Source organism: Quercus suber, unplaced genomic scaffold, assembly GCF_002906115.3.
Source record: "Quercus suber isolate HL8 unplaced genomic scaffold, Cork oak 2.0 scaffold_593, whole genome shotgun sequence".
NCBI lineage: Eukaryota > Viridiplantae > Streptophyta > Magnoliopsida > Fagales > Fagaceae > Quercus > Quercus suber.
Genome location: NW_027070038.1, coordinates 165,768 through 177,313, shown reverse-complemented (window position 1 = coordinate 177,313; position 11,546 = coordinate 165,768). Strand labels below are relative to the sequence as shown.

General features: G+C 42.8%; 1 long non-coding RNA gene across 1 annotated transcript; it reads right to left on the bottom strand.

The window, feature by feature from the left end:
- Positions 1-374: 374 nt before the first annotated feature.
- On the bottom strand, positions 375-1,922 carry LOC136063909 (uncharacterized). Its single transcript, XR_010625555.1, has 3 exons — positions 1,789-1,922; positions 1,053-1,115; positions 375-966 (listed from the first exon to the last, which is right to left on the bottom strand). It is a non-coding gene; the product is annotated as an uncharacterized LOC136063909 (long non-coding RNA).
- Positions 1,923-11,546: the final 9,624 nt, after the last annotated feature.

Below are 11,546 nucleotides of genomic sequence, written 5' to 3'. Positions count from 1 at the left end.
TAGCACGAAGGGAGGTGCTTTTTCTAGCATTCAGAAGTTTAGCGAACTCATTGTCATTATAAGTTTGCTTAAACTCAGGAGGTGGAAGCTTAAAACCAACTGAGGGAGACTTTTGCAAAGTCTTTATATCAATTGAAGCAGATGAATCCACTGACCTATGCCCTATCACCAGTATAATATCTAGTTAGTTAGATTACAAGGCGAAGTCCACATTTACTAGGCACACAACAAAAATAAAATAACCATCTTAAGAAATATCAATCAAACATTATAGAATGATGAACTAGACATCGAATGCCCAGCAATGCACTACTTTTGATCAAGTAATCAAAAGACAATCTAAAGAATGCATAGACAAAGGAGATATGCCAGCCACAAATAGACTAATTAATATTTAGTTAATGACAAGTCTATCTACACCGAATATCATAGACCCTACATGGATAGGCATGGCATACACTTTCTATTCCAGAGCCTTTTTACTAATGAAGGTGCAATATCATGCTACAGATGTTCTAGAATTTTTTTTCGGGACAAATCTGAATAAGCAAAGAGGAAAATTTAAGGCCTAATAAGAAATTTATGTCTGCAACATTATTATGACAATTATAGTAACCTCCCTACAAAAGAATGCAGAATAAAGAAAATTTTCCTTTGAAGTCGTTGCTTATGTCGGTAGGCAAGTCTTTGGATAATTCCTGGGATGCAAGAGGAGTAAATGATCTACTTTGGCTAGATCTCTCTTCATCAAGGAAATGTGAGGAAGGAGATGACTTTCTTCTTGAAAATAGTGCAATTAGAGCCCCAATTGCTGCCAATACACCCAAAGCTATTCCAACTATTGCTGCTCCACTCACGACAAACTTACCTCCAGAATGTTTTTTAGTAGTGTGTTGATCAAGAACATGTGGTGTACCAGGAGGAGGAGGATGAGCTCCTCTAGATGACCAGGAATTACCTCCAGATCTTCATTAAAGATAATCATAAAGTCAAAGAAACAACTTCTTAAAAATTGCATCCATAAATAAGAGTAATTTGAACAGAACACTCACTCTAAGTTTATTTCTTTCAATTGGTCCGAACTCCATCCAGTAAATTTGTTGTTTTCAACATTTCTGTAGTTAAGGATGGAAATTTAAAATATATCACGCAACACAAAATACTTTATAATTATATTAGTTTAATGAACTTTTTAAACTCTTTACGGTATCCCTCACAACTAAGATGACAAAGAGAGCATTGTGCTTTCAGATGGCAAGCATTTTTCTATTATTGCCCCTAGCCCTTTTAGATAGTACATTCAATCTGGTTTAAATTTTCAATGTCTCTTTAGCCAGTATTATATACAGTGATTTGGGGAAGCCAATTTCAATGCACAATTTGAATTATAAAAATACACTTCAGTGTTGGACTAGATAACTGAGTTAAATCATTTGATTCATGGAAAGATGCACGCATAGAAATGGTGAGCACCGTATTCAATAAGAAAAGGAAACGGCACATAATTTATCTCATTTTATAATTCTTCAATGACCCCAAATCATCACAGATAACTAGCAAACATATAACCCAAAAAATACCAAAACTAAATCAAGCTAAAATACCCAGACAAATTAACCCAAAAACAGGAAAAGAAAAAAAAAAAAAATAAAAAAAAACCCAATTCTTACAGAAGACTTTTCTAAATAATAAAATACCTAGATCAAAGCTAACCTAAAAAAATACCCAAATCAAATAAATAAAGAAAGAAAAACAAATTCTCAAATACTAAAAAAAAAAAATTCTCACCAGTGGCAATGGCAGGCGATATAAAGGAGGTGGATGGTGAGTGTTGGTGGTGGCGGTGGCACATTGCTTGTGGTGGACGATCTGCTTCTTCGTCTCCCTGTCTTTCATTCTCCCTTTTTTTTTTTTTTTAAACCGACTTTCGTTCTCTCGTTTCTCTCTTTTCTTTGGTTTTTTGTTTTGATTTTATACACTACCTATTCTACCGTATCAAGTTTAGTAGTAAACCTAAACAAATGGTCAGGATTGAATTAATAAAAATATGCGGCTAGAGATTTGGGTGGGTAGCATACCCACTTAAAAAATAGGTGGGTACAGTAGAATGACCCAAGAGATGCAATGCGTAAGAGAGAGATTGTTTCCAGAAATAGTTTTTGGAAAACAACTTATAGAAAATAAGCCTTATTTTTATTAGGATTTTCCGCTGACTAAAGATAGTTCTCTATTGACCTTTTTTTTTTTTTTTTGGTATTACCAAACACTAAAAANTAGTTGTTTTTTTTTTTTTTTTTTTTTTTTTTTGTGAACAAAAGTAATTATTGTGGTTGGGCTAATTTCTTGGGATGCTTTTGTTTTTTTTGTTTTTGTTTTTTATTTATTTATTTATAGATTTTAGATCTAAAATTTTTAATAACTTTAAAAAAATTACTATTTTAATGAGCGGTTATTAGTAAGTAAAAAAGTGATTTCAATGATGGGCCCAAATGTAAAATTATGGTTAGATGCAATATTGGTACTGCCGACTGTGATGATTGAACCATCAATTGTAAGGAAAAAAAAATAGGGCACCACCAAATGTGACAAACGCAGGGCAGTAAATAAACAATGGATTTTTATTGTTTGGCAAGAACAATTCCCTTGCTAGAGCTGGTGAGGTACCATTCATGGCTTAAGGATCTGTTTCTTCTTTTGTGGGTCTTGCTTAGGGTTTTGTTTAGTAATCGTCGCTTTAGATAGGTTCTTATGGATGGCTTGGAGGAGAAGAATTTGAGAGAGACGAAATTGAAGAGAGAAGCGTAGAATATAGAAAAACTAAGAGAAAGGAGAAGAAAGTCAGAGACTCATAAACTAAGTACTCCCCAATGTGAGGATGATACCATCAAATATGAGAAAAAAATAAGGGAACCACCGAATGTAACAAAAGTACAGTCACATGTAATGTTAGTACTGCGCAATATGAGGCTGGTACCATAAAATGGGAGGAAAAAAATAAGGGAGATGCCGAATGTGACAAAAGTACAGTCACATGTGATGTTGATACTGCGCAATGTGAGGCTGGTACCATAAAATGTGAAGAAAAAAAAAGGGAACCACCGAATGTGACAAAAGTATAGTTATATGTGAAGTTAGTATTGCACTTTGAGACTGGTACCATAAAATGTGAGGAAAAAAAAAAAGAGAACCATCGAATATGACAAAAGTACAGTCACATGTGATGTTGGTACTACGCAATGTGAGGATAGTACCATAAAATGTGAAAAAAAAACAAGGGAACTACCGAATGTGACAAAAGTATAGTCACATGTAATGTTGGTACTGCGCAATGTGAGGATGGTACCATTAAATGTGAGAAAAAAATAAAGGAACCACCAAATGTGGCAAAATACAGTCACATGTGATATTAGTACTGCACAATGTGAGGATAATACCATTAAATGTGAGAAAAAAAATAAAGGAACCACCGAATGTGACAAAAGTATAATCATATGTGATGTTGGTACTGCGTACTGTGAGGATGGTACCATCAAATGTGAGAAAAAATAAGGGAACCAACGAATGTGACAAAAGTACAATCACATGTGATGTTAGTACTACACAATGTGAAAATGATACCATTAAATGAGAGAAAAAATAAAGGAACCACCGAATGTGACAAAAGTAAAGTCACATGTGATGTTAGTACTACACAATGTGAGAATAGTACCATCAAATGTGAGAAAAAATAAGGGAACCACCAAATGTGACAAAAGTACAATTACATGTGATATTAGTACTGCACAATGTGAGGATGGTACCATCAAATGTGAGAAAAAAATAAAAGAACTACCGAATGTGACAAAAGTACAGTCACATATGATGTTAGTACTACACAATGTGAGAATGATACCATCAAATGTGAGAAAAAAAATAAAGGAACCACAAAATGTCACAAAAGTACAGTCACATGTGATGTTGGTACTGCATAATGTCAAAATGGTACTATCAAATGTGAGAAAAAAATAAGGGAACCACCAAATGTGACAAAAATACAATCACATGTGATGTTAGTACTACACAATGTGAGGATGGTACCATCAAATGTGATATTTTGGTAACTTGATATATCAGGTTGCTTACTAGCAGGTACCGTACCCCCTAAAAAAAAGAGGGGGTACAGTAGAATTACCCCTCTTATAAATATTATCTTTGTCTGTAGCCGTGGGAAATATAATTTTTTGGCGCATTCTCTCTCTCATGGTAAGCTTTCTCACTTTTTTTCTCTTCCCTTTACTTTTTCTCTCCTCACACCCTCACTATCACTAACTCAGTCTCTCCTCTTCTCATAGATCTCTCTCTCTCTAACTGTCTCTCTTCTCATTTTTCTCTGTGTTTCTCTTCCCATTTGTAACACAATTCTCTGATTAGATTTTTTTTTTCCTTCACTGATTGGTCAATAGCTCCAACTTGCAAAAAAGAAAAAAATTTAGAGCTATAATTATTTCATTTCTCTCTACCAAAATCCCAATTCTTTACTTTGAATTTCAAGCTTGATTTTCCTTTTTCTCTAACAAATTTTTGGTTTGATGGATTCCAAGCAGAAGTTACTTCTTTTTTGTACATAAAGTGCAAAAAAAAAAAAATAATAAAAAAAAAAATAAGAAGAAGAAGAAGAAGAAAGAATGAATGAAGTAAAAGATGAAAATTTTAAACATAATACCTATATTGCTCTAAATTGCTTTTACATGGGACAATATTTACCATGGACTAATAATATTGTTATATAATGAATGATAATTGTTTAGGAGAATTGCATTTGTTGGCAGATACTTTATGTCGATATTATGCAGTGATGATATATTATGCAGATACATTATGTAAATACATAATTTAAAGTAATATTAAAGACTTGTGGTTGATCATAGTAGACAATTAGTATACCAACAAAAAGAGTAGACAATTAAAAGTTATTATTATTTATACTTATTGAAAATGTATTTCCCTATCAAATATATATTGTAGGGACCAGGTTCGGGCCTTCCAACGTGTTAAGGGAGTTGACCCAAGCCCAGCTAGCCCTGCAATTAATTTGTAGAGAGCGGGGTCAAGAACTAGGCCCTAGTAAGGGATGCAACAACCATGCGTAGTAGCTCGTAGATGAAAGTGAACTATGATGCTCCTCGGCCTTTCTCTTGGGAGCTTGTAGTTCTTATTACTTCTTTGGTGATTGGTTACAATTACTTCCAGGAGAATGCCGATTGCTACCGTCTTCTTCTCCCTTTTTTCCCTTTTTTCTCCCCCCTTTTCCCAAGAGGGATCCCTTACATTATATACTCCTTTCCCCATTGATCCTAGCCCTATATTTGTTGAGCAACCAGGCCGCTACTTGAGTACCTGTCCCATCAGCCACCTTCCCATTCTTCTTGTGGGTTGCAGCAACCAAGGCAACACTATTCTGTAATTCCCTCCTCATTAATGCGGCCAGGACGTTAGTTGTGGGTATTTAATGTGGAGGTGACAGCTCGTCTTAGACTTGCTCCTCCGCCGTGCTTCCATTGTTGACAAATAGCACTTGCTCTTTCCTCCTCGGATATTCAAGAAGACCCCCTTGATGGTGTGGTGCTTGTGCACTTCTATGGTCTCGGATGTCCGAGGACAGAATCGTCCTCGGACCAGCTCCTTAGACACTGGATTTCTTACTTTTATTCTCGGACCCTACATACATCCTCGGCATGGGCTTTTGGGCCTGGTTTGAAGTGGGCCGGGGCTGCCTGACTTTCTGGCCCCACAATAGCCCCTCAAAATCTTGCTGCCCGCATCCTCGGGTGGGAAGAAGGATTTTGACATCCTCGGGCCTGCTCCATGTCCAGTCGAGTCTTGTCCCTCGTCAGTACTCGGGTCTTTTCATTTGCACAAGGCGCGTTGCTGACGCTTCGGTGCGCGTAATGTGTCCTTCATTAAATTCAGGAGGGTCTGTGCTCTCCACGTTCAACGAGGTGATGCCAATCTAACGGTGGAGGTTCGCCTTGCATTTATGAGCAGGAAAACCTGCACGGTTCCTCGATTTGGGGTATAAATACCCATTCGAACTGCTTTTTTCCTCTTTTTCATTCGTAATCAAGAGTTCTCGCACGTCTATCCTGAGTCTAGCTAAATTTTCACTTACATCTCCAGCACAAAAAGCCTGTCCGAGGAGCTCCTCCTCATTCGTGTAAGTCGCTCTATCCCTCTCTGAGCTCTCTTCCTTTCTACTCCTTCTTCTCTTTCATTTGCTCTTTCTTAGTTCTTTTAGGCATCACTTGGGATGGGTAGATTTAAGAAGTATGTCTACACTGAGGAGGCGATGGAGAAATTCATTGCCGACTATAAGATACCTAGCAACGTGGGCTTGAGGTATTGTGAGGAGGGGGAGTGGCTCCTTCAGAGGGAGGAGGGCGAGGTGGTGATTCCCATCATCGCTTTCCTCGAAGGGGGCATGAGAATCCCTATGGGGCTGGTGATGAGGGACTACCTTACGCACTTCCGGCTAGCCCCCACATTATGCGCCATCAACGTTTTAAGAATTTTGGGTTGTGTGGACGCCTTGAACGAGAAGATGGGGTTGAGGTTGACCCACCACGATGTAAACTGGTGTTACAACCTTCAGCTCTTAAAGGGCAAGTCGTATTACATAAAGACAAGGGATGATAGGGTACGGCTTATCCAGTGTCTCCCTGAGTCTAGCAAGGAGCTGAACGAGGATTTCCTCATTGTGTTCGGAGAGTGGCACGATGGCCTTTACTGCCCAACGACGGAGGGGACACCAGGTGGGGCAGTGGGAATAGGAGGGGGTTCAAGTTTTTATTTTTATTTTTATTTTTTATTTATTTTTTATTGTTGGTGTAATTTGCCTCGTTTGGTTACTAACATGAATGTGTCTTCTTCCTGCAGACCGGCACGCTTTCGAGCGCTACTTCAACCTAGTTAATAGGGAGGATTTGCTGAAAGTGCTAAGGGCGGCGGTTTTCATGAACGAAGCTGACCATCAAGTTAGGGCCGCCCACAAAATCTTGGGGTACACTCCTGTTCAAAAATCGTTCGCGGCTCCGAAGCACGTGATCAGAGCAAACGACCCTTGGCTGCAGAGAATCACTATAACCGAGGACAGGTTTCTGTTCCCCGAGGAGCCTTTCATTCCAGAAGTCGTCACATTGGCCGGCCCTTCTTCCTCCCACAGATTCGCCGAGGCCACAGAGGAAAATCCAGAGAGGGAAGAGGAAGTAGCTGATTTTGGCCCCGCTGAGGAAGAGTTTGACATTTTTGACCAAGTCAATCAGTTCGAGGATCCTTTTGGAGACTTGGGCGATCCTTGTCTGATCGAAGCAGACCTCCTAGCGTCAAAGACCTCTCCTCGGCTCGAGATGGGTTACAAGAGGAAATCCCACACCAGTCTGCTAGATCTGATCGAAGGCCAACCGAGGAAGTCCCAGCCAAAGCTTCCCCCTCCTCCTCCCAAGACTCAGCCTGCCCAGACCAGGTCGGCTTCTGCCTAGTCTAGGCTTCCCCCTCCTCCGCCTCAGACGAGTCTGCCCTCTGGGTCCGTGCCCACCGATCCCAAGCAGAAGAAGGACAAGGGCAAAAGGCTTATGGAGGATAAGTCAGTGTCCTCGCAAGATGGGGACAACACTCTGTAGCCTTATAAGCAGATAAAGATAGGCACCAAAAGTCAAGATAGGCAGGTCATCACCCCGCTTGAGGCTCAAGCCTGGCTCCCCGCTCCAATGCTCCATGGGGAGCCTCTGAGGGATGACGCATCCTTCAGGGATTTTAAGGAGGGCGAAGGTGCGCATGTGGCTGATGCGCTAGAGAGATACCTGCTGCTCCCTGCGGATATGGCTGAGTTGGATTCCTTGAGGAGCAAACAGGTCTTCCTCAGCCTCAAGCGGTACTTGGGAATGGTAAGAACCCCAGTACTTATGAATTTTCTGACTTCAACTTTTCTTCCATTTTCTGAGTTTGGCTTATTGTGCATTCGTTATTCTGGCAGGCTGTCTAGGCTACCTTTAGGTTAGAGGCGGCGGCCAACGACCAGGGGAGGGCCCTGGACATGGAGCGTGAGAAGTGCTTACAGGCCACCTAGACTCTCAAGACCTCCGAGGCTGACCTCGCCACGGCCAGGGAAGAGTTAAAGGCGATGACCAGGGCTCGAGATAGCGCGGAGTCGGGTCTCGCTGGTGCCTAGAACCAGGCCAAAGAGCAGACGAGGCGTCTGGGCGAGGCGGAAGATCAGCTGATGATCGTAAAGGAGCTGATTGAGGATCTGACAGCGAAGGTGGTTGCTGCTGAGGGGGCCCAAAAGGCGGCAGAATGGGCCAAAGACGAGGCCCTGAGGGCTAAGGCTGAGGCGGATTTTGGTAGGGAAGAGGCCCTGGCTTCTAAGGAGGATGCCGAGGCGGCAGCTTATGCTGGGGGGGTAGCTGAGATAGAAGCCGCCTACAAAGCTCAGGTTCCTGGTGTATGCTGGCGCTATTGTTCCCAGGTCTGGGGTAAGGCCCTCAAACAAGCCGGGGTGGAGGCCTTGTTCGACTTGTGGAAGGCGGAGAGCGTATACTACCCCCCTACCATCAGCGAGGCCGCTCTTGATGGCTCTGAGGCTGAAGAGGTTGTTAAGGAGGTTGGGGCTACTCCGAGTGAGGGAGCTTTGGTTGCTGAATCAAAGGAAGGCCCCAACGAGGAGGCGCCCCAAGAGGTTGCGAATCCCCCCTCCGACGCCTAGGTCCCCACCACCGAGGAGGCAGCCATACTTGCCGTGCCTCTGCAGGCTATCCCTTTAAACTAGAGCTCAGAGGACCTTGAGGCTGCCGCTAATCGGCCATCCACTGGGGGCGAGATTGAGTAGAAGGAATAGGTCCCTTGGCGCCCCGGTCTACTCTGCCTTTGCCGTTTGCTTTGTCTTTTTATTTTATTTTATTTTTTTTTACAATGTAATGCAACTCTTGTCATGCAACTTTTAAGGACTTATCGCAATGCGAGTTTCATTTCCCTTTTTATCTGTTCTGGCTGTTTATTCGCTTGCATGTTATCCGCTCCCTTTTTTTTTTTACTTGCATAATTTTAACTTTACTTGTATCTCGGCCAATCATGGCAATAATTATAATAACGGGAGGGCGTGTATGCTTGGGCAGACCCTTTATGTCCTAAGGACTAGGTAGGGTTCTGGTCCTTTCTAACATAGGTCCCCTTTGGGGTAGTTATTTTCCCGTAGGCTTGAGTCTGAAGACCATGTAAGGTCTTGGTTCTGTCTAACACTTAGGACCTTTTTGAAGTGGTTAGTTTTCCCATAGGCTTGAGTCCGAGGACTATGCAAGGCCTTGGTTCTGTCTAACCCTTAGGACCTTTTTGAAGTGGTTAGTTTCCCCATAGGCTTGAGTTCGAGGACTATGCAAGGCCTTGGTTCTGTCCAACCCTTAGGACCTTTTTGAAGTGGTTAGTTTCCCTATAGGCTTGAGTCTGAGGACTATGTAAGGCCTTGGTTCTGTCTAACACTTAGGACCTTTTTGAAGTGGTTAGTTTCCCCATAGGCTTGAGTCCGAGGACCATGCAAGGCCTTGGTTCTGTCTAACCTTTAGGACCTTTTTGAAGTAGTTAGTTTCCCCATAGGCTTGAGTTCGAGGACCATGCAAGGTATTGGTTCTATCTAACACTTAGGACCTTTTTAAAGTAGTTAGTTTTCCCATAGGCTTGAGTCTGAGGACCATGCAAGGCCTTGGTTCTGTTTAACACTTAGGATCTTTTTGAAGTAGTTAGTTTCCCTATAGGCTTGAGTCCGAAGACCATGCAAGGCCTTGGTTCTGTCTAACACTTAGGACCTTTTTGAAGTAGTTAGTTTCCCCATAGGCTTGAGTCCGAAGACAATGCAAGGCCTTGGTTTTGTCTAACACTTAGGACCTTTTTGAAGTAGTTAGTTTCCCCATAGGCTTGAGTCCGAGGACCATGCAAGGCCTTGGTTCTGTCCAACCCTTAGGATATTTTTGAAATAGTTAGTTTCACTTAGAATGGCCATCGAAATGGGAGCTACATAATCAGGACAGGCTTAAAATCTGGATCAAAAGAAACTTTTTCATTAATAATAATATCTTTTCAGATTATTTACATTCCATGGGCGAAGTACGTGTTTTTCATCTAAATCTTCTAAATAGTATGCACTTATTCCTGCTATTGAGGTAATTCGGTAGGTCCCAGCTTTCCCCAGGAAGGGTTTTTGGCAGCCCTTACGACTTTCCTCAGCACCAAGTCCCCCAATGCTAGTGGTCTGAGCTTTACATTGGCGTCATATCTCTACTAGAGTTTTTGTTGGTAATAGGCCAGCTGGACCATTGCTCATTCTCTTCGTTCGTCAACCAGGTCCAGGCTCCTCCCCAGCAGTTCGTCGTTGCTACCTGGAGTGAAAGAGCTCGTCCTTAGCATTAGGAAGTTTGTCTCCAGAGGGATCACCGCCTTGGCACCATAAGTCATGGCAAAAGGTGTTTCCCCTGTTGATTGCCTGGGCGTAGTTCGGTACGTCCAGAGAACGTGGGGCAGCTCTTCTACCCATCTTTTCTTGGCGTCAGCCAGTCTTTTCTTGAGCCCATTGACGATGACCTTATTGACAGCCTTGGCCTGTCCGTTTCCTTGAGGGTAGGCGGGCGTTGAGTATCTATTTGTGATCTCAAGTTCACAAGAGTACCTTCTGAAGGCCTTGCTATCGAATTGGAGCCCATTATCCGAGATGAGGGTATGCGGGACACCGAATCGTGTGACAATGTTCCTCCAAAGGAATTTCTTTGCGTCCACGACCCTGATGTTGGCCAGGGGCTCTGCCTCCACCCACTTGGTGAAGTAGTTCGTGGCCACTAGGAGATATCTCTTATTCCTTGGCGCTTTGGGGAAAGGTCCTACAATGTCCAAGCCCCACTGGGCAAACGACTATGAACTGGACAAAGGATTGAGGGCCCCTCCGGGTTGATGAATATTCGGGGCGAACCTTTGGCATTGGTCACACTTTTTGACATAATCTAGGGCCTCCTTCTACATTCCTGGCCACCAGTATCCTTGCGTGACGGCTCGGTGGGACAGGGATCTTCCTCTCGTATGGCTCCCACAGATTCCTTCGTGCAGCTCTTCGAGCAGTAATTCTGCTGCTTTGGGGTGGATGCACAGTAGGTATGGTTCAGAGTAGGAGCGCCTATACAACTTGTGGTCCTCAGACAACCAGAACCGAGAAGCACTCCTTCGTATTTTCTCTGCCTCTGACCTTTCCTCGGGCAGAACATCGTCTTTGAGGAATCTCATTATGGGGTCCATCCAGCCGGGGCCCATCCCAACCTGATGGATGGGGATTGCTCCCTTCGCCACCTCACTCACTCTCTCCAGATGCTCCATAAGTATGATCCGAGGCAGACCCCCTGTCGAGGAAGTCACGAGTGTGGCTAACGAATCGGCGTGGCTGTTCCCACTCCTGGGAATGTGAGACAAGCTGAAGGGGCTGAACTCCGACTGCAAGCGCTTGACCTGGCTCAGGTACTCTTGCATTCTCGAGTCTTTGG